The following is a 22,066-nucleotide window of genomic DNA, read 5'->3' as shown; positions in this document are numbered from 1 at the left end:
CCTCGCCCTGTGTGCCTTTGAGCTCTGAGGGTTGTGCTTTATACTCGTTCACTGTAACAAATCTTAACCGCGAGTACGACTATATGCCGGGTCTTTCAAGTCCTCCTAGTGAACCATTGAACCTGGGCGGATCTCCAGGCTCCTCCACACAGAGGCTGTGGATTGGTTAAGGGGGATGCTGCAGAGAATGACCTACAGGAACCAAACACTGAAGTCCAGACGGGTGGAGGGATGCTTCAGAGGATGCTATCCCAGACAGATAACCAAGAAGAGACCCTCACTTCCAGGGCCAGCACTACCAAGGCCCCACTTCACGCACATCCCACCCCAGAACTGACTAAGAGGACCATAAACTGACTGAGTTCCCATCCCTGCCATGGGGTGGAATGGGGGCTTGTAAGTAAGTTTAATTTTAGAAAGTAAGTTTAATTTTAGAAAGTAAGCTTAATTTTAGAAAATCCAGTTTCATCTCTATTACCCCATGCTTGTTCTTGCTGCACACAAGCTCTCTAAAGAGAAAATCTGTGGCACACAGGACTGCGAGGAGGCGGCAGCATAAAGATGTAGTTCACCCTAGTCTAGCTAAGCTGTTCCCTTGCACTACCCAGAAGTGTGGGGTCTCAACCCCCAGATCTCCAGATGGTCTCCTTGAAGCGGATCTAGCAGCATGTATCTCTATGGGCCCATCTCCCTTCCCCTTGATGCCTCCTTCACCTCCACTCTCCCCAGTCCTTGACTCTTATAATGCATCCCTGACCCACGCCCCCTCACTAAATTTTCTCTAAAAAGTAATCCAGTCCCAAGTGTCTCTGCTACTTATACATCTTTACAGCCTTGGGCCAGAGCCAGAGGTAGCGGACACCCTGCTTTCCATGGTTCTGCGCTCGGTAGAGAAGAGGACAGATACAGAAGGAGCTGGGAGTAGGGAAAACTGGGAGATCATTTGGTTTTCACGTTTCCCTTTGATTTTCATGTATGTTGTGGGAGGAGGAAGGACTCATCTTGCTCCCCAAGAATTAAAATCCTGCCAGCTACCGTCACCGGATCCGCACGTGACGTCTATAACCTACCACCAGCCCTTTCAGTTACGGTCTAATATCTGAAGAGCATTCACTGCCTTTAAATCCTTAGATGCTTTACGAAGCCGCCTGGTGGTATCTTAGCACTGGGAGGAGCCAGGCCCATTTCTCTTCTTAAATCCTGGATCTTCCTTATAGCTCAACCAGCCTAGAGAGATTAGTAGAAGGAAGGGTGTCCCAACACATATTTTAAAAAATGGGTTCCTCTGAAGATTTATTTCCTTTGTGGGAAGAAGCCTGAGGTTTTAAATCCATAAATCAACAGATTACAGTTCTCAATTCTGACTAAATTTGACATGCTAAAACTTAAAGCCATCGTAAGTTCTGTACTATCTTTCACAATTAGCACATTGCACCCCCAATCTAGGGTTCCCCATTCGACAGGGCGCCCCAGAGGTGTGCTGTGGGAGGGCATGGTAGTTCTTGATATCAACGTCAAAGGTAGCACTTTGCATAGCCTTAACTTCCCCTTCATAGGACGCGATAGATCTATTATTCATTAGCTTATCTAAACCATTTCTTGAAGCTCTTTATACTTTCACCTTCTAATGGAGTCATATTTCTTAGACAATAATTAAGGTTGAAAGTAGTCTGGACCTTTATGTAAATCCCTTAGCCAAGTAATTCCATCATGAGTCTCCCTCAGAGTCCGGTAATGTCTCAGATGCCAGAAAGCCTGAAGGCTCCATCATTGGGCCCTCCCTAGAGCCTCTTTCCTCCGCTATGAGAACCTTCCATGCCCACCTTTCCCCATGCTTGAGAGCAGGTCCTTTGTCAGCTCCCACTGCTGACAAAACTCCAAGTACTTCTCTCCTCCAATATAACATCTAAATGTCTCCAAAGACATCAAAATGCAGTACTGGAAAGAGTGATTCCTTCCTCTTTTGTCTCACTGGAGTGGCCATTGAACCCAACTTGATATTCCAGTTTAATTGCTATGAGAGCATCTCCACCATAAAGGCGTCATTCATCTCCATGAGAGCTTCAACATTCTACTTCACCGAACTTTCTTCCTTTCACTCTTTAATGTTAACAGGGCACTTTAATTTTCTCTTCCTTTGACTGTTTTATTTTAATTACCAGAGGAATGACTTTGTACATGAAAGGATATGGGAATTCAGGCTGAAAATTCCATTTCTTTCAGGAGCATCAAATGTGATGAGCTTCCTTCCACTAAATACAAGTATAATGTATTGTTTGTTGGGAGTAGAGTGTGTGTCTTTTTAGAGAGTATTATTCTAATAAGAAAGACTAATCGTATACAGAGCCTCGCATTTTACGAAGCGCTCTTCCGGTCATGATCTCAACCCTGTGCAAAGTGAGGGTCAATGCAATGACGGTCATTTTATAGATGAAGGAACACGCTAAGTGCCTTGGGACATTCACAGCCAGTCCTATTCTCTGGTCGCGATACCACGATGCCATCAAAGCAGGCAGATCTCACATCTAAAACCTGCCCACACACAAACTGACCTCAAGTGTTAGAAACACTTGACTTCACACACATGCAAACAAATAAGTGCATGTAAAACAGGTAAAATCTGAATAAGGCCCGGGGATTACTCTAATATCAACTTCTTGGTTGTAATGTTGTATTGTAATCATGGCAAGACATTACCACTGGGGGAAACTGGGGGAAGGGTACGCAGGACCTCTCTGTACTATGTTTAACAACTTCCTATGTATATATAATTATTTCAAAATAACAAATTCCAAAAAAATTGATTTCACTTGAATTTAAATGTTTAGAAATCTCCTTTATTTTTCAGAAGGATATTTAAATTTGTTTTTTATTTTTTTAACATCTTTATTGGAGTATAGTTGCTTTACACTGGTATGTTAGTTTCTGTTTTATAACAAAGTGAATCAGCTATACATGTACATATATCCCCATATCTCCTCCCTCTTGAGTCCCCCTGCCACCCTCCCTATCCCACCCCTCTAGGTGATCACAGAGCACCAAGCTGATCTCCCTGTGCTATGCGGCTGCTTCCCACTAGCTATCTATTTTACATTTGGTAGTGTATATATGTCCATGCCACTCTCTCAATTCATCTCAGCTCACCCTTCCCCCTCCCCATGTCCTCAAGTGCATTCTCTATGTCTGCGTCTTTATTCCTGTCCTGCCCCTAGTTTCATCAGAACCATTTTTGTTTTTTCTTAGATGCCATATACATGTGTTAGCATATGGTATTTGTTTTTCTCTTTCTGACTTACTTCACTCTGTATGACAGACTCTAGGTCCATCTACCTCACTACAAATAACTCAATTTCGTTTCTTTTTATGGCTGAGTAATATTCCATTGTATATATGGGCCACATCTCCTTTATCCATTCATCTGTTGATGGACACTTAGGTTGCTTCCGTGTCCTGGCTATTGTAAATAGAGCTGCAATGAACACTGGGGTACATGACTCTTTTTGAATTACGGTTTTCTCAGGGTATTTGCCTAGTAGTTGGATTGCTGGGTCATAGGGTAGTTCTATTTTTAGTTTTTTTAAGGAACCTCCATACTGTTTTTTATAAAATAATGACTCTTCTAATAAAGGCACAAGTAATATTGATATGCCCTACTCCAGTAAGACCTCATTTAACTAAGTACGTCTACAATGACCCTATTTCTAAATAAAGCCACATTCTGAGATTAAAGTGGTTAGGACTGGGACATGTCTTCTCGGGGGACAAAGAGGAGAAAAGATGCAAAGACAGACGTGCACACCAGGAGAAGGCCATGTGATAAAAGAGACAGATTAGAACAAATGCATCTACAAGCCAAGGAACACCAAAGACAGCTGGCAACTCCAGAAGCTGAGAAAGGTATGGGACTGTCCCCCTACAACCGTCAGTGGAAACATGGACCAGCTGACATCTTGGTTTTAGACTTCCAGCCTCCAGAATTGTGAAAGAATACATTTCTGCTGTTTTAAGCCAAAAGAAAACCCAAACCAAAATAATGGATTCCACTGTCAATTACACACACACAATAACGCATTGCTCCACTCCGTGAGGGAAACAATGGCACACTTTTGTCTTCTTTAAATTATTTTTTTACTGATGAATTCTAAAACTACCATAACGAAATCCCATAGTACGATTCCATGAAATATAATGGAAAATTATTTCAAAAGATTACAGCAAGGGGTGACATACGATAACATTTAGCAGGGCTACACTTTAAGCGTGCACACAAGGGTTTGAGAGTTTGAAGCCACACGTGAGTCTCCACATGAAACGGCTGCCAGGAGGGCTGGCACAGAACAAAGCTCAGCCAGAGAGAGACCATGACCTGTTTACACCCAGACGAGCCAGACAGTACCCACAGTATCATCATCTTCACTTCGGGGCACCGTAATTTAAGAGGGACATCAATTAACAGCAGCTGAAACCAAGGAGAATGACAAGAGTTCTCACCATAAGGAACCGGTGAAGAAATATTTAATCTGGAGAAATCAATATGTAAACAGGGCTTTGGAGCTGTCTTCTCGTATTTCAAGGGCTGTCATGAGATAGTAAGAGTAAATCAATCTGCAGAAATTAGAGCTAAGATCAGTGATGGATGTTAGACAATGGACCACTTGGCTCCATAAAAGGAAGACTGAGTCTCATTAGGACTTGCCTGCTTCAAATACAGGACTAGCCAAAAAGTTCATTCGCGTTTTTGAAACACCTTACAGGAAAACCCGAACGAACTTTTTGGCCAACCCAGTATGTCCCCAAATGGTCTTCTATGTTGCTTAGAGTCCCTGCCATTCGTGTCACTTCTTCAGGATAAGGGAAGCTTTCCCAGAGGATTTCTATTACGAATGATCTAGAAAACATAACACCTCAAACTATTAGTTCCTACACACACATTTGCACAGATTAGTTTCATAAACTAGCTGTCACCTATCAAAGCAGCAAACAAGCCCCTAAAAGAATGGGACACCCAATCAATATAGCACAGAGGAACCTGCAAAGTGGGGTGTGTTCCAGGGAGAGAGCTTGGGAGCAAGGAACACGTTCGATAAGAAGCACGTGGCTGAGGGCTTCCCCGGTGGCGCAGTGGTTGAGAGTCCGCCTGCCGATGTAGCGGACACGGGTTCGTGCCCCGGTCCGGGAAGATCCCACATGCCGCGGAGCGGCTGGGCCCGTGAACCATGGTCGCTGAGCCTGAGCGTCCGGAGCCTGTGCTCCGCAATGGGAGAGGCCACAACAGTGAGAGGCCCGTGTACCACAAAAAAAAAAAAAAAAAAGAGGCACCCACTGAAAGTTCTTCCTTCAAAGCCCCATTTGCAGACAAGAGGGATTTCTACCATACCCCCTTCCATTGCAAGATGAACTGCTCTAGAGAACCTCTTGGCTTTATACACACACACACACACACACACACACACACAAGTGCATGTAAAATAGGTGAATCTGTGCAATGACATTGTTCTAATGTCAATTTCCTGATGTGCTATAGTCACACAAGATGTTACCATTGGGGGAAACTGGATGAAGGGTACACAGGACCTCTCTGTACTATTTTTTGCAACCTCCTGTTTCAAAATAAGTTTTTTTAAAAAACCTTGATTTTAGCTGAATTTAATATTTTTCATTTCCTTTATTTTTCAGCAGAATGTTTACAAAATTTTTGACAATCTATAGATTCAATTATCATTCACACTTACACAGGCCCAATATATCTGACACCAAGACAAGTAATCGGCTGTCCCTCCCCACACACTCTGTCCACCTCCCCTGTCACCCTCCCCTCACGAGATGACAGACCCAAACCTGCCACTGGTGGCCACCCCTTCAGTGGGAGGGAAGGCATGGAGGCAGGAGAAGGACATAGATCAAGCAAAGAAAGAAAAAAAGGAAGACAGGGGAGACGGAAAAAGGAAAAGAGAACGAAGAGAAGCAAGCAAGGAAAGAAAGAAGAAAAGCCAGCATCTGTCATTCAAAAAGATAAACATTTTACAGCCCAGCTTGACTGTGTCAAGAACACTTGTGTTTTAATAGTATGCCTGTAAGCTTTCAAAACAAGTGTTTACCTGTCACAATAAACAGTTATGAGTGAGGAACACAAAACAGAGAGAACCAGGAGCTGGCAGGCTGCCAGCCCCGCTGCGCGCTGCTCGGTGCTAAGCCTGTCATCCAGGCGACAGCAGCTCAGCGTCTCTCGTCTCCACAGTGCGGACTGCTATCACAGGTCGCAGAGCCTCTGGGCTCAGGGGAGGCCACTTAGAGCCAGAGGGGGCTGGGGGAACCCAGTCCTCAAAGGACACACAGCAGCAGTTTCTGCCTTGAGGGCAGCCCACACGGACCTACAGGAGCCCACAGGTCCCAAAAGATGGGAACCTTCAGAGACTGCTGGAAAGAGCCTTGACGGAGAGCTGGCACACAAAATGCCACACACTCCCCATCCTTTTTGTCCTTTAATCTTCACAACAGGCTCACGACTGAGGTAAGTAAATAGCAGTGTCACACTTCTACTTTGATATTTATAACTTGCAACTGGGAGCTGGCAGCCTCATAAAAACTAACTTTTCTGGAGTATGTTATACTGTAGGAAGAGCTTTCATACCCATCTGTCTCAGTTAATCCTCACAATAATCACTTGACATGGCTGGGCTAATAGTATCATCCCCACTTTGAGGAAACTGGACAGGATCACCTCCAAGCCTTGAAGTCCATCATCTAATATACAGCCAAGCAAGAACTCCAGCACACGAACACATGGCTCCAACGATCTATGGTCCTCACACCTGGGTGTGCAAAAGAATCTCTTGAGTCACTAGCTTAAAATGCCTTACTCCTAGGGTTTTACCAACAGAATCAGTAGATATGGGCTGTGACTCAGGCATCAGCATTTTTAAACGTTCAGGAAGGCGACTGAGGGCCAGGTGACTCTGAAGCAGGTAATGAGGGAAGTGTAATTTGCGAAACAGCATCACTAAGAGAACAGCATGCAACCCAGCCCTTGTGAAGCTTCCATTTGGAGCTGAGCTGTCCAACATAGTAGCAGCTAACCCTCGTGGCTATTGAACACTTGAAATGTGGCTAGTGGCATGTGTTGAAATGATAATTGGATATAGTAGGTCAAATAAAAACGCATCACTAAAATAAATTCCACCCCTTTCTTTTTACTTTTTAAAATGTTACCAGAAATTTTAAAATTACCTATGAGGGATGGCTAAACAAAAAGATCCTACTGTATAGCACAGGGAACTATATTCAATATCCTGTGATAAACTATAATGGAAAAGAATATATATATATGTATAACTGAATCACTTTGCTGTAGAGCACAAACTAACACAACACTGTAAATCAACTATACTTCAATAAAATAGCCAAAAAAAATTTTTTTAAGTTTTAATAGAATTACCTATGACGCATGCATTAGATCTCTATCAGGCAGCCCAGGTCTACAGGGGTCCAAGAAGCATATGAAAGGCAAATTTAAACGCATTACAGCAGATGGCTAAGATACAAGTGTAACGAGGTGAGTCCAGTAGCTCTGAGAAGACTCCCAGGAGGCGTTTCCTCTTTGCCCCATTTAGTCTCAAAAATGAGCAGAAGCACAGAGGGAAGGTGGGGAGCAGAAGGAAGCAGAAAGAACAGCATCGATTCATGACGTGTTCAAGGCACCAAACTGCTTGGTATTACTCTGAAGGGACCAAAGATGGAGCACGAGTGGCAGGCAGAAGCCCATCAGTGAAGCCTTAAAAGCCAAGGCAAGAAGCCTAGGGATGGTCCTGAGCAAAACGGACAGTCACGGGAGGCGCTGAGGAGAAATGAAACATGGTCCAAACTGACACTGAGACCATTCACTCTGGCTGCAGTGTGAAGGATGGATGTAAAGGTAACAAAATGAACATCAAGAAACCAGTTAGTCAGTTACAACAATAGACCAAGTGGGAGTAATAAAGGCCTAAATTAGAGCAGTGGTTGGAAGCTCGGAGAGAAGATAGAGAATCCAAGAAATTCAAGAAGTGCTTAGGAGATAAAACCTGGCGGAGCTTGGTGATTAACTCCATCTGGGCAAGGAGGGGAGGGAGTCCGGGCTTTGGTGATGGTGAGCGTGGCTGGTGACCACACAAACTGAATCTGGGAGCTTAGGAGGCAGACCCTTTGTGTGTTCATGTGGCAGGGGATATTAATTTCATCATGGATAGGCTGCACACTGCAGAGGCCCATGTGACTTTCACATAGATAGGCTCCCTAGAGAATAAGCAGGATACATGAGCTCTTAAGTTCAGAGATGAGCAGGACGGTGTTCATATTTGGGAATCATTTGTGTATAGACAGTAATCAAAACCAGGCGAGCGGACTGAAATTCCAAAGGGAGAGCAAGACATGGAGCCAAGTACGGAATCTTGGGACTCATCAGTGTTTGGTCCTGAAACTCACATTGTTTAGTCTGCATGTTGACACAAACTCATTTGACTCATCCCAACCCCCGCACCCCCCACCAACCACTACCCCCACTGCCAAACCAAATGCCTTTCGCCTGAACCAACTGGCTCAGGGGATTTCACAGATCCAGGACAGGAAGCCACTTCCGAGACCCTTGACTGTATTGCTGCTATGAGAGTGGCTGGCATTGTGGCTTTGCCTAGGCAAGCTCAATAAGAGATAGGAGAAGACATTAGAGTCCCCTATTTCCAGAACTTAGTACACATTTTTTTTTCTTGAATGCTGAAGTTCCACAGAAAAATACGTCACTGAGCTTCTTCATGTCTTTTCAAGTGTTTTAATAGAATATAATTTCCTAAGGACATGGATACATATTCAAAATTCTTCGTCTAAGTCCTGCTTTTAGGGATTAGCAGAGTGCCAGATACTTAGGAAGATACAGTCTCTTGAAAAGTAGGCTTTCAATAAATATTTATGGGGAAAAAAAATCTATACTCCATCAAAATACATTGAATTATCGTGAATGAATGAGATGGCTATTCTGTTAAGTGGCCTTGAGCTATATCAATAGGAGTATTAAAATAGCTACTAACTATTCAAGTCTCCCTAGATACACCACCCTGTCCCATGGTTCAGATATTATTGCACAACAGTTACTCCCAAATTTATACTTTCATGATCTCTCGTTTAAGTTCCAAACATGTGCTCCCCACTGCCTGCTTGGGTTTTCTACTTCCACCTGTATTAATAGAAGAAATCACAAAGTTAACATAATCAGAACAGAACACTTAGATTTTATCTTCAAAACTGCTCTTCCTTCCTCTCCCTAGTTGCTCAACCAAAAACCTAGGAGGCATCCTCAGCTCCCCTGTATCTACCCCGGTACCCTCCTGTTGGTCATTCATCCTCACTGCCAATGCCAAATTCCTCGTCCAAGTCACCCGTGGACTACGGCAATGGCCTTCTTCCTGGCTTCCCTGCTTCTTCTCCTGGCTCCTAGACTCCATCCTCCAGTCTTTGGTCAAAAGGAGCTTTTGAAAATGTAAATGAGATTGAGTCACTCCCCACCTCCTCCTCTAGCCCAACTCCCTTTATTTAAAACACTTCAGTGACTTTTTAATTGAATTTGCAATAAAACCCAGACTCTTGAGCGGAGTCTCCAACTCCCTACAATATTTGAAAGTGGCTTCCACCCTGATATAATTTCCAAGCTTTTTCTTTTCTTCCTGTCTTCACTCTGACTCTTCCCGTCTGCATAGAATTTTCTTCATAGGACTGACTCCTTCTTGTTATTCATAATTCAACTTAAATTACACCCTCCTCGGAGGTACCTTCCCTTATCACCTAATCTAATTTTAGTCCATAAGGACTAGCTCTTCCCTATATCAAAACATAATGTAAAGCCTGTATAATTAAAACAGTGTGGTCCTTGCCAACAAATACAGAGATAGACCAATGAGCCGGAATAGAGAACCTAGAATAGACTCAGCTACATATGGAAATTCAGTACGTGATAAAAACCCATCTCACATCTCTAAGGAAAATACGGCTTTGCAAATAAGTGATGTTGGAACAACTGGAGAGTCATGTGGGAAAAGATAAAGTGGTAACCCTTTTCATGCCCTTCCCTTTGAGAGGCTGTGAGCTCACAAGAGCAGGAATTGTGTATTAATCCTGGTGGTCTCCGTAGTAAACACACAGTAAATACGTGCTTATTGCATAGTGTTTAGTAGTCTAGCTTTTGAATCACTTTTTGGGGTTCAAATTCTGGTTTTACCACTGTGGCCCTTGGCAAGATATTGTACACCACTAATCTTCAGATCTTCCATCAATAGTGGACAGGGGGACAGAGAGAGAGAGAACTTGTCTTTTTGGGTTGTGTTAAAATAAAGCATGTAAAGCATTTAGCATGATTCCTGGAGTTCTGTACGTGCTCAACAAATGTTGGTTACTGTCATGAACACAGGGCCAGAAAAAACAATGGCTTTGACATTTTAGTTTTATTTTCTTTGTTGTTAGCATGATCATTGTTAGTTATTATTGTTTCTAAAAAGAATGAAATGTTAAAAAGAACTTTCCAACTTTACCATGACCTTCAGCTTCTCTGAGCCTTGGTTTCCCTACTTATTCAATAGGAATGATAACATGCAGCTTACAGGTCTTTACAAGAGTAGAAGAGGATGTGTATTTAAAAATCAACTATCTAGGATTTTAAAAAATCAGGGTTTGGAGCACAGAAATATTTAATTGTTGGTACCCTTCTCCTTTCCCTCCCTCCACATCTCTCAATGGCAAACTTAGGTTCGTGAACAAGCTCAAAAAAGCAATTGCCTGCTCTCTGCTGACCCAGGTTTGAGAGCCAGTCCTGCCCTGGGTCGGAGAAAATTCCAGGAATCCTCTACCTGTGCAGTAGCTGGGCATCTCATCAACGTGGGTCTAGTCCCTGTCTGACCAGAGTCCACACCTCCAGGAGGTGATGGCTGTCTTTGCCTGTTTGTCCGGATTTCTGCCTCAAAACTCCCATTGCTCAAATCTGTCCATACAGGAGTCCTGCTCAGTTCTGCCCAGTTCTCCTTGGGCTCTAAGTTCGCCTTCTAAACTTTATCGCTCATGCTCACCCCTGTGCCCTGCCTCTGTCCCACTGCAGCCCTGCAAAGCCTGACGGCCCAGCTGCACCCCTCCCAGCCTCTGGACTCCTGCCCCCTGGGCCTGGCTCTGCGAAGGGCTCAACTTCCATCCTTGCAGTACCTTTGAAGACTGGTTTTCTCTAAAGGCTGGACAAGGAGATTTGAGAATCTCTGTTGAACAATCCAAGAAAAAATATTCCTAAAGAAGAATGCTCTAGGAAGTTTGCACTGTGATTCCCAGACAGAGCATCTTGCTGTATAGCTAGCCTTAACATCACTCAGCATCGGAGCAGCAGAGATGAGCAAAGACTAAATAAAATAGGCTCAGGCCAAAAGGTCAGAGTCCTCAACCATTAGCACCTACATTACCAGCCCAGGGCAGAGATCGCTCTGCTGAAAGTCACTTAAAAATGCACTTCAGGGCCTCCCTGGTGGCGCAGTGGTTGAGGGTCCGCCCGCTGATGCTGGGGACACGGGTTCGTGCCTCGGTCCGGGAAGATCCCACATGCCGCGGAGCGGCTGGGCCTGTGAGCCATGGCCGCTGAGCCTGCGCGTCCGGAGCCTGTGCTCCGCAACGGGAGAGGCCACAACAGTGAGAGGCCCACGTACCGCAAAGAAAAAAAAAAAAAGCACTCAAGTCACAGAGATGTTCTGCTTTTAGGAAAGCAGTTGAGTCCCCAGGTCCTCCAGGAGATCAAAGGACACTCTTTGTCCTTTAGTGAATAAGCTGTTAAAGAATAAGAGGAACAATTGGATTCTGAAGTGAGAGAACAATTAGGCACCAGCATCATTTCCAGCAGGTTGCACGCTGAACCATACTTAGAAACTGGAGAAAACCCAGCAGCACACATATGATTTAAGGAGACGGAGCATAGTTTGTTACTAAGAATGTAAAATACCGCTGGTTTTCCATTGCTCAGCCCAGAGTTCCCATGGACTTGTTCCCTGATTGGAATCTTTAAAGGAGCGCTGGTACTGAAACCAAGCAGGACCCTGTGGGACCCTCCTGGGTACAAATCCTTTCCATGTTCCCCATTTCTTGCTTGTAGGAAAAAGACTTCCGCCTCCTAGACCTTCCCTGAGTACCAAAGGGCAGGTTCAAAGAGTCGCTAATCAGGGAAGTGAGGGAATCCAGATAGAAAGGAAGAGCAATAAAGAAAGAGTGCAGCCATGGGGCAGGGTCCTGGTTCCTCCTCAAGGAATAGACATAAGCAATATCTTTGAGTTCTTCTGCAAGAACTAAGATCCCCACCCAGGTGGAGGATGGAAACTTCAGGCTGAGCACAAGATTCCTGGAGCACCGCCCTGTTACCTCACCACCAACCAATCAGAAGAAAGTCACACACCCTGCAGCCCTCACCCCAGATTTTGTCTATAGAAACTTATCCCTGAAAACCATTGGGGATTTCATTTTTTTTTAAGCACAAGCCACCCATTCTCCTTGCTTGGCTCTGCTGTAAACCTTTCTCGGCTCCAAACTCCAGCGTTTCAGTTTGTTTGGCCTCACTGTGCATTTAGTAACGGTGTGACTAGGAGACATTTTGCCCCTCCCAGAGTGTACCTCACCCTAACCATTACTGGGTGTTCTTGAATGGCTGACACAGTTCTGCCACAAGATACTGGGTACTGGCATCAAAGGGTCATCATCTGTCCAGGCCTAGTTCACCTAAACTTGAAGCAATGTTGAGCTTCTACTAGTGCAGCTGCAGGGAGAGGGAAGGATAGAATGTGAGGATTACGAGTAAAGCTGTTAGGGAACCCTTGGCCGAAACTGCCTGCCTTGACCAGGCAGGATGATAACCACTTGCATGAGTTGTCTCAAAACAAGAGGTCCCAATAAGGAACACGGTGCTGCCACCAGAGACTAACCAGGAGAATTCGGGAGGGGCCTAAAGGAGGGAGGAGGCGCTAGTCCATATGTCTTACCAGCCTCCCAGAGTCCTTCGTGCTGGGATCCATCTTGGCTGAGAGATGCGCGTACCACCAGGAAGGACCCTAAGTCAGACCAAATGTGGGCCAAGCAAGATAATTGGCCGGAGACAACGCGGAAACTAACCCCATCACAATAAACCCCTAGACTGTGAGCCATATTGTTTATCACAATAAACCCCTAGACTGTGAGCCATATTGTTTATCACAATAAACCCCTAGACTGTGAGCCATACGGCAGAACACTTCTGGGTTCCCTCACCCTGCGGCTCTCCGCCCGGGGCCCCCTTCTCAATAAAGTCTCTTGCTTTGTCAGAATGTGTGTCTCCTCAGACAATTCATTTCCGAGTGTTAGACTAGAGCTCATTCTCAGGCGCTGGAAGGGGTCCCCCTTCCTGCAACAAAGTCAGAGGTGATAGAGGCTAGAAAGTAGGGAAGCTGTAGGTAAAGAGGGAAGAGAAGCCACCAGGATTAAAGGAGATAGTTCATATGTGGTTGCTGAAAGCTCGGGGTGACAACTACAGCTGAGATAGTTGCTAAGAATGTTATGTCCAGCTCCACAGTTTACACTTTAATTCCTGCCATCACCCCTGGGTGAGAGGTTCTGCCCATGCACACATGGTCTGAGGTTTTCCAGATCTCTTTGTCTTTGGCTGTGATGAAACTGGACACAGATCCTCAGGAGGATCTACTGACCTAAGTCCTCCAAGGCGGAAGGAAAGGATAGAATTACAAGCCTGGGAAAGAAGCCTTGGAAGTCCATCTTTCTAAAGTCCTCAGCAAAGCATTTTGTGTGAAGAGATGCTAAACAGATGCTGGTTCTGGAATTTTTGGAGGTGGGTGGGAGTTTTCTGGATCACCAGCTACAACAGCACTAATGATTACTTACTGTATACTCGCAGGGAGGCTGCCACATCAGCCGGTACCAGGTGCCTGCATCCCTCACCCTTCCTTGCCCCTCAGCTGAGCAGAAAACAGGGGTTATCTTTAAACTAGAGGCAGAAAATAACAAAAGCTTCATGTAACATGTTCACCTTTATACCATTAAAGAGAGAAAGACGGGAAGGAAGAAGAAAGGAGAGGGAAGGGAAGGGGAGAAAGGTATCCCAATAAATACCCTAATCCTACAACAGACCATTCAGAGCAGAGGTCCCCAACCCCTGGGCCACTGGCTGGTACCAGTCCACAGCCTGTTAGGAACCGGGCCGCATAGCAGGAGGGGAGTGGCAGGTGAGCCAGTGAAGCCTCATCTGCCGCTTCCCATCCCTCCCCGTCGCTTGCATTACCACTTGAACCATCACCCCCCATCTGTGGAAAAATTGTGTTCCAGCCCCTGGTGCCAAAAAGGTCGTGGAGCTTCCCAAACTCCCGCCTCCACCTCTCGATCATTTTCATAAGGAGGACTTTACTTTCCAGAAACTGAACATAACAAAAATAGATTAATTAGGCTGCAATTATTCCCATAACAAAAGGATCCCTGGCTTCATAAAAGATTTGACTATGGGGTTCATTTAAATAGAGCAATTTCCTTCTGTTTTTCAAATATGATTAGATTTACATGCAACTTCTCTCAGGCAAAATGAAGTCCAACTATAATGGGATTTTTCCAATATCTCTGTTGAATTACAAGTTGCCACAATTTATAAACTTCAGTGCTTTGGGGTTCAAATCACGGTGGCCCAGCGTTCATACATAACATGAAAAGATGGAGAGAGAACTGGACAGAGGGGCCCAGTGGCAGTCCTGGCGGCAACTCGAGTGGCCTTGGGCCCATCACATCTCCACTGTGTGCATCAGTTTCCTTACGTGTTACATGGCAAGGTAGGGCTAGATTCCTTCTCTGGATTTTTCAAGGTCCAGGAATCCGTGAATTATTATTCAAGTTCCTATTTGGGATTCCCCCTCCCTTGGATTAATTCAGAAGAACTGGAGGCACTGAAGGATGCATTTCCACTCAATAGAATTTACCTGCCAGGCTCTGAGTGCAAGTGAGACAGACATAAATGCCGTACGGAGACCACTTCCTGAAAGCTGACAGAGCATAAAGGACTATAAAAGGCAGGCTACAGGCAAAAGCAGAGAAAAGGTATCTCTACCTGGGTGATGGTAGAGTGCACCAGAAAACATCTAAGCTAATTCTTGAATCGGGGCAGACAAGGCAGAGCATGGGGGAAGGTTTCTAATGGAAACCTTAAACACAGTGTTAGCTCTGCCCAAGCGTTAACTAGTGAACCGTCCTAGCTTAACTCTTCAGCTTCCCAAACACACCAGCAAATCTTCTGATGAATCTTAAGGGAAAAAGTTTCCCCATAGATTTCTACCATCCCGGGGAGAGAGGTTGGAGAAATTTTCCCGTTCCAATAGCAATTATGATAAACTTTCTCTAACACTGTGTGAACTTCTAATCAAGGTCTAGGAAGCTGGATGCATTCATTTTAATGGATTGCTGGAACACTCTGAACAAGAGATCTTGCTAATAAGGCCTGAGTAAGATGCCGTGCATCCTTCTGAGCAGGAAAAAAAATCCTTGGGGTAACAAAAAAAAAAATGCTTGGCATGTTAAGGCCAAATTCAGAGGAAAAATCACTCTGGAATCTCTGGTTTTCTCAAGTCACAATTTACAATCTACATTTCAAGGTCAATTGAACCACTTGATGGCCAATTTGGGGACAAGGGAAGAGCTACATGAGGAATTATAAATGGGCATAAGGGTTCCTGACACCAACCAGATCCGCACAGCCACACTCGACTGAGTCTGTAATGATCTCAGGTCATTCCCAAAAGTGCAGGTCAAAGGGGCTCTCTGAGCACAGGGACTGTTGATTTAACACCTGCCTGGTGACATCCGCTCTGCTCACTCTGTGGGTGGACTTTCCACGTGGGGACCTGGCTCTAATGAGCTGTGAGGGGGGAATCGGGATTTAAAACATTTGTGGAAACCTGACCCTTCTCTGACAGCCTGGGGATCCGTTTTCCATTCTGAAACATCCATCCTGTTTTAGAGACAACACCCTAGGGATTCAGTTGGCTCATGATTGGTGGAGGCATGAAAGGGACCATCATCCACAGAGATGGGGGAGTCATTCACGGAATCATCTGCGGGAAGGGATCAGGGGAAGGTGCCTGAGGAACCAGAGGAGAGAACTGGTCTCTGCCCACGTTCACACGTAATGCTTAGCACTGTGAATGGTTAAGGGAAGCCACAACTCTTTTGAACGTAGGGGGAAAACTCTATGTCCGAGTTTACACTAAACGCCTCCGTGGGTATTCAAATATGAATTTATTTGGCTAAATTCATCTGAGTGCCGTCATTTGAAGAGGGATAGCCAAAATGTGTGAAAGGAGTCAAAAAGTACAAACTTCCAGTTATAAACAAGTCATGGGGATGCAATATACAGCATGGGGACCAGAGTTAGTACTGTATTGTGTATTTTGAAAGTTGCTATGAGAGTAGATCTTAAGAGTTTTCATCACACACACAAAAAAGATCTGTAACAATGTATGGTGATGGGTGTTAACCAGACTTATTGTTTTGATCATTTCATAAAATATACAAATATTGAACAGTTATGTTGTACACCTGAACTAATATATTATTGTGTGTCAGTTATACCTTAATAAAAATAAAATAAAATCAGGCCATAAGAAGACAAACAAGTAAATAATATTACAGTACAAAAAGGGAAAACAAGGACTTCCCTGGTGGCGCAGTGGTTAAGAATCCACCTGCCAATGCAGGGGACACGGGTTCGAGCCCTGGTCCGGGAAGATCCCACATGATGCGGAGCGACAAAGCCTGTGCGCCACAACTACTGAGCCTGCGCATCACAACTAGAGCCTGTGCCTAGAGCCTGTGCTCCACAACAAAGAGAAGCCACCACAATGAGAAGCCCGCGTACCGCAACGAAGAGTAGCCCCTGCTCGCCACAACTAAAGAAAGCCCACGTGCAGCAATGAAGACCAAAAATAAATTTAAAAATTTAAATAAATAAATAAAAGCTATTTTAAAAAGGGGGAAACAAAGTACTGTATTAATACTTCTTAATTACACTACCCCATTTTTACAAAATGGGAAGACTTACATCTATTTATTGGTCTGACACAGTGATGAATAATAACATTATGGTTTAATAATGAATAAGAATAACAACTTTAAAAAATTAGATTTTAATTTTAAAGATATTATTCCCACTTAATAAAATATTTCATCACTGTACCAAAATTTGAATTTAGCAAATAAAAATATTACACTTTGCAAAAAAAAATTAAGAGTAGAGATAAGGAAAAGATTAAGTATTTTTCTTTAACTTGTCTACTCGCTGGGAAATTCAGGCATAGCAGAAGAGAAAGCTGGATTTCTAGAACTTGAAAAAATAAAAGTTACTAAGCCTTATCTTTGTAGAATTTGTCTTAAGATTACGAAGTGTTATAGCAATTGTCCCCAAATATTTGAAGACTGGAGTGGATGTGGCTGCATCAGAATCGCCAGGGACATTTATTAGAAATGCAGATCCTTAAACCCCATTTCCCAAGATTTGACTTTAGTGAGTCATTGGTAGCTCAATCTTCTCACTGCTCATTTGAGGAAAGTGAGCTGTGGAAACTATATTTGTCTTTCTTGATCAATCTCATTAAGTTGTTGTTGAGAAAGGCAGAGTGTAAGTGCATGTGAAATGATGCAGCTGGCTCAACACTGAGCCATGATCCGTCCAACGTTCTTTCCTGTGCTCTTTTTTTTTTGGCCATTTGGAGGACTTCCTTCCTCTTAAGTCTCCTGCTTGTCTAGCTGAAATACCCAGTTACTTGAACGTCACACACCCAGTTACTTGAACGTCTGCCCCTGAACCCAAAGCAGAACCTGTGTTCTTGCATTAAACGCTACAGCTCAATGCTGCACTTCATCAAAGCCCGTGCTCAGCCACTACGCTCGCACGTGCCCCTAGTACTTTGTGACACCCTATTACTACAGTGCCTTTACGAGCTTCAAGGAAAATTACATTTTAAATTATAGCATACAGGCATAATGGAAAACCTAATTGTAGCAATGACAGTTTATTTATCAATCATTTATTATTTTGATTTATAGGGTGCTCAACTTGATTTAAAGGTAGCTAATGTTTAAAAATCTCAAGGCACCCATACAACCACATACACATTGAAAGCAACAAAGTGAATAACTCCTGCTTTTCTGCAGCTCATCTTTCCCATTCCGAAGGCTGAAGCTAGAAGCACAACGAGGTCGATCCTGGGGACCTGCAGGCAGCATCTCAGAACGTCTTAATATCAAATCTCATTGATTACAGAACTTAGCAGTTGTAAACTGTCAATGTTAACATAGAGCCAGGGTCCGTCGTATTAATATTTCTGCATCTCAAGTTCACAGAGCTTGAGAATTTAGAGGTAGAAGGGACTTCCAGAGGTGACCTGATCCCCACACCCCATCCTCCTCCTTCCTTCTAAGGAGGTGCCTTTAAGATTCTCCGAAAGAGGTGTATAGGTGCAGGTCAGTAGACCTTCAAATACAACCCACTCCATGGTATAACTTCCCATGGCCTTGCTTCAAACCTTTCCTCTCTGCCAATCCTCCCTGGCTTTTGCTCTAGGCTCTGAGTACCTCTCTGATTCTCAAATTCATCCTTACTTGAGTCTGGCATGTCCTGCCAAGCCAGGCTCTGGTCCTGGCCCACCCCTTCCTGGGCTTAACTTTCACATCCCAGGGACGTATTCTACCTGACACTGGACTTCACCTTGCCCTGACTTGCCACTTTACTGTCCCCATACTGGCTCTGGAAGCTCTGAATGACCTCACCACGGAGCAAGACCCCAGTTAACAGTCTTGGGAAGTCTGAAGTCCCAGACTTGCAGTAGCAACTAAATCAAAATCCGAGTCTTCAAGATGGAGCTGTGCCTACAGGCCAACTTCAGGGGTCATAGTAGGGTTTTCCAGAGCTTCCAGTTCAAGTCAGCACATACACACATGCCAGGCACCAAGCTTACCCGGGCCCTGCCATGAAGGGATTTTCCCAGACCGAAAGTGGTTCGAATCCCTGGTCTTCCACCTTCAAAGGCAATATTCTTCCCATTACACCCTACTATTCTCCAGTTCAACATATCCCACTTTATTTGCTTTGTTCAACCACCTTGTTTGGAAAAGGGCTTAGGTTCTCTAAGCTGTCACTGTGAGAACAGAACTCTCATTTCATTCTTCAGGGCTTTGATATTTATCTACTAAAGAGGGATATGATCTGCTTCCAAATATTAGAACACTTGGTTGTCAATAGAAGTCTAGTTTCCAAATGCCTTGATCGCTTATTAATCATCACTTCTTGAATGATGCTAAAATGGTCTGTAAGGACTCATCCTCTTCCCGCAGTGAGAGAGACTGATCTCTGAAAATAACTGGTGGCTGAATCATCTGCCTTCTTAAGCAGCATGTGGACCCCTCGTGATTCACAGCGGAACTCCCCTCGGTATATATTTCTTGCAATAAAAATGTAAAGGTTTGTAAGAATATGGGAAAATTGGAGCTCTTTGTATGCTGTCAGTGGGCATGTAAAATGGTCCACTCCTCTGTGCACAACAGTTCAGCAGCTCCTCAAAAAGTTAAACATAGAATTACCATATGACTCAGCAGTTGCACTCCTAGGTAAATAACCATTTTAAAAATGGGCACCCACACTGCTTTTTGTTTTGCAATGGATGATCATGAAATACTGAGAAATACAAATACTCCCCTCCTAAAAAAGGGAAAGACACGCTTTCCATTTATTTTCAACCAGAGATAACTGAGAGTATATTATTCGTCACATATATATGTATATAAAATTAAATTTATTCTACTAAAGTTAAAAAACAAAACAAAACAGGTGCTCAAACAAGTACATGTACACGCATATTCACACTGGCCAAAAGGTAGAAGCAGCCCAAACATCCATGAGCAGGTGAATGTATAAACAAATGGCGGCGTATCCATACCATGGAATATTAGGCAGCCCGAAAAAGGACGAAATACTGACACATGCAACAACATAGATGAGCCTTTAAACGTTATGCCACGTGATAGATGCCAGACACAAAGGTCACATATGGTACAATCCCATGTACACAGAAAATCAAGAATAAATAAATCCACAGAAGCAGAACTCAGGTGGGTAGCTGCCAGGGGATCGTGTGGGGAGGCGCAGGATAAAATGGCTTAACTGGGACAGGCTTCATTTTGGAGTGACAGAAATGTTTTGGAGCTAGGTAGAAGTGGGAGTTGCATAACCTTGTGAATGTACTAAATGCCATTAAATTGTTCACTTTAAAATGATTAATTTTATGTTTGGTGAATTTCAACTCATTATTTTTTAATTAAGCACTAGATGAATTCACTCACCTTAGGATAATGAGCTCCACTGCTACTGTATGTCGTAGAGATCCTTTTGCTAGCCTTATTTTTGTCTTTTCGGCTGAGGTAAAGGGAGTCTCTAACAGGTTTTTAAAAGGCATTAAAACCTGCCCAAAGAGTCAAAGCCAGTGTCTTCCTCAGGCCTTGCACAAATGCAGCTGCTTTGAGCCTAAGTCTTAGGACCTGCCAGCAGGATGCAGACCTGGCCCAGTGAAGTTTGATCAGCCTGCCCTCAGGCCCAGGACTGGGTGGGTCATCGTTGGCCTAGAGGGATGTGCAGGGTATACAGGGGAGGTGCTGCGTCAAAGGCTAGTAGTTGTGCTATTCACAGAAGAACTGTAATTATGAAAAAGCGGCTGGTGGCTGAGTCCAATTCTTGGAGCTCCTGGATCTTAGATTCTAGTCTGGGACACAGACACTAAACCCAGTAACAACTCAGTGAATACGGAAGTTAGGTAAGTGTTCTTGACTAGAGAAGCTTGCTTTCTTGACAAGAAACCAGAATAATGTGCTAAATGGTGGTAGGGGAGTGGGGTGGCGGGTGGCATGAGTTAGGCTGGGGAAACTCTCTCTGAGGAGGTGACCAAGATTTGGGCTCAGACCCAAACACTGGGGAAGAGAATTCCAGGTGGTGGAACAGAAAGTGCAGAGGCTTGAATGCAAGAGTCCCTTGGGGGCAGGTTATTTCCCTCTCATGGCTGCTAAAAGCAAACATGTCACTCTACTCACGTGGACAATTGCTCCAACACAGAGAGGGAACGAAGCCGTGCAGATCTTGGGCACAATCCACCACGGACTTCACGACAAGAAGTAACTTGTGGCATCTCCTTCCTCTGATTATCAAGGCCAGCATGAGATGCTTTCATGGTGTTGGAGCCTCCTGGGGGGTGAAGCAGGAAGAGTCCATTCAGCAGCTGCTGTACCAGCAGGGGACGGATGCACACCCTCTAACTGTACAATTAAACCAAATCCCTAGCAGGGGAGTCTATGCCTTCACAGCAGCTACACAGCCAGGTGGGCCCTGTGCACAGAGACCCGCAGTGATGCAGAGACACGGCCATCAGGTGCACGGGGGTGTGAGCAAAGCCGGAAGGGGGCTGTGGGCCTCCTCGGCAGGGCAGGCCTGGTGGTCTGAGCCAGACGAGATGTCCTCCCCCTGCAGGCTGCATGTAGCCTGCCCCCAACATCAGTGAGAGAAAAGGATGCCAAGTGATCTGGGAAAGACCTCTAAACACAGCTCTTTCTTCCATGTTCCATGCTTTTCATTTTCACAGCAGCAGGTGAACAAACCCTAGGCCCGCGGCGGCAGCAGCAAACCCTACTTTCCCAGATTTCCATGTCATGTTCTTATTTTAACCAAATCAGGCCACCTAGTTGGAAATAGCCTCTGTGTCACATCTGATCCCTGCTGGAGCGTTTCCACTGTTCCTGGGCGTGAGGCAACACCCCCTAGCTGGTGACCAGGAGCGGGGCGCGGGGGGCGGAGCAGGAAGGCCTGGCATTTCAGAACCAGCCTTAGGCCACCTGTGCGCACACGCAGCTGCTCTGATTTGCACCAGTTCAGGCACGCAAAGCCTCCTGTCTTTCAAAACGACTTCTCCATTGGAAAACCCAAGGGGAACTTGACCACCAAATGCCTTCCCAGGAACCCCAT

At 44.6% G+C, this 22,066-nt stretch overlaps 1 long non-coding RNA gene across 1 annotated transcript in view; it reads right to left on the bottom strand.

Moving 5' to 3' along the window:
* Window positions 1–21,378, bottom strand: part of LOC307198198 — a 315,335-nt gene extending 293,957 nt beyond the window's left edge. Inside the window, exon 1 of the long non-coding RNA XR_013831579.1 lies at window positions 21,142–21,378. This is a non-coding gene — a long non-coding RNA (uncharacterized lncRNA). The remainder of the gene's footprint in view (window positions 1–21,141) is intronic.
* Between the last annotated feature and the right edge of the window lie 688 nt (window positions 21,379–22,066).

Source organism: Stenella coeruleoalba, assembly GCF_951394435.1.
Source record: "Stenella coeruleoalba genome assembly, chromosome: 15".
NCBI classification, from domain to species: Eukaryota; Metazoa; Chordata; class Mammalia; order Artiodactyla; family Delphinidae; genus Stenella; species Stenella coeruleoalba.
The sequence above is the reverse complement of the archived record's forward strand: the minus strand, read 5'-3'. Positions and strand labels throughout refer to the sequence as shown.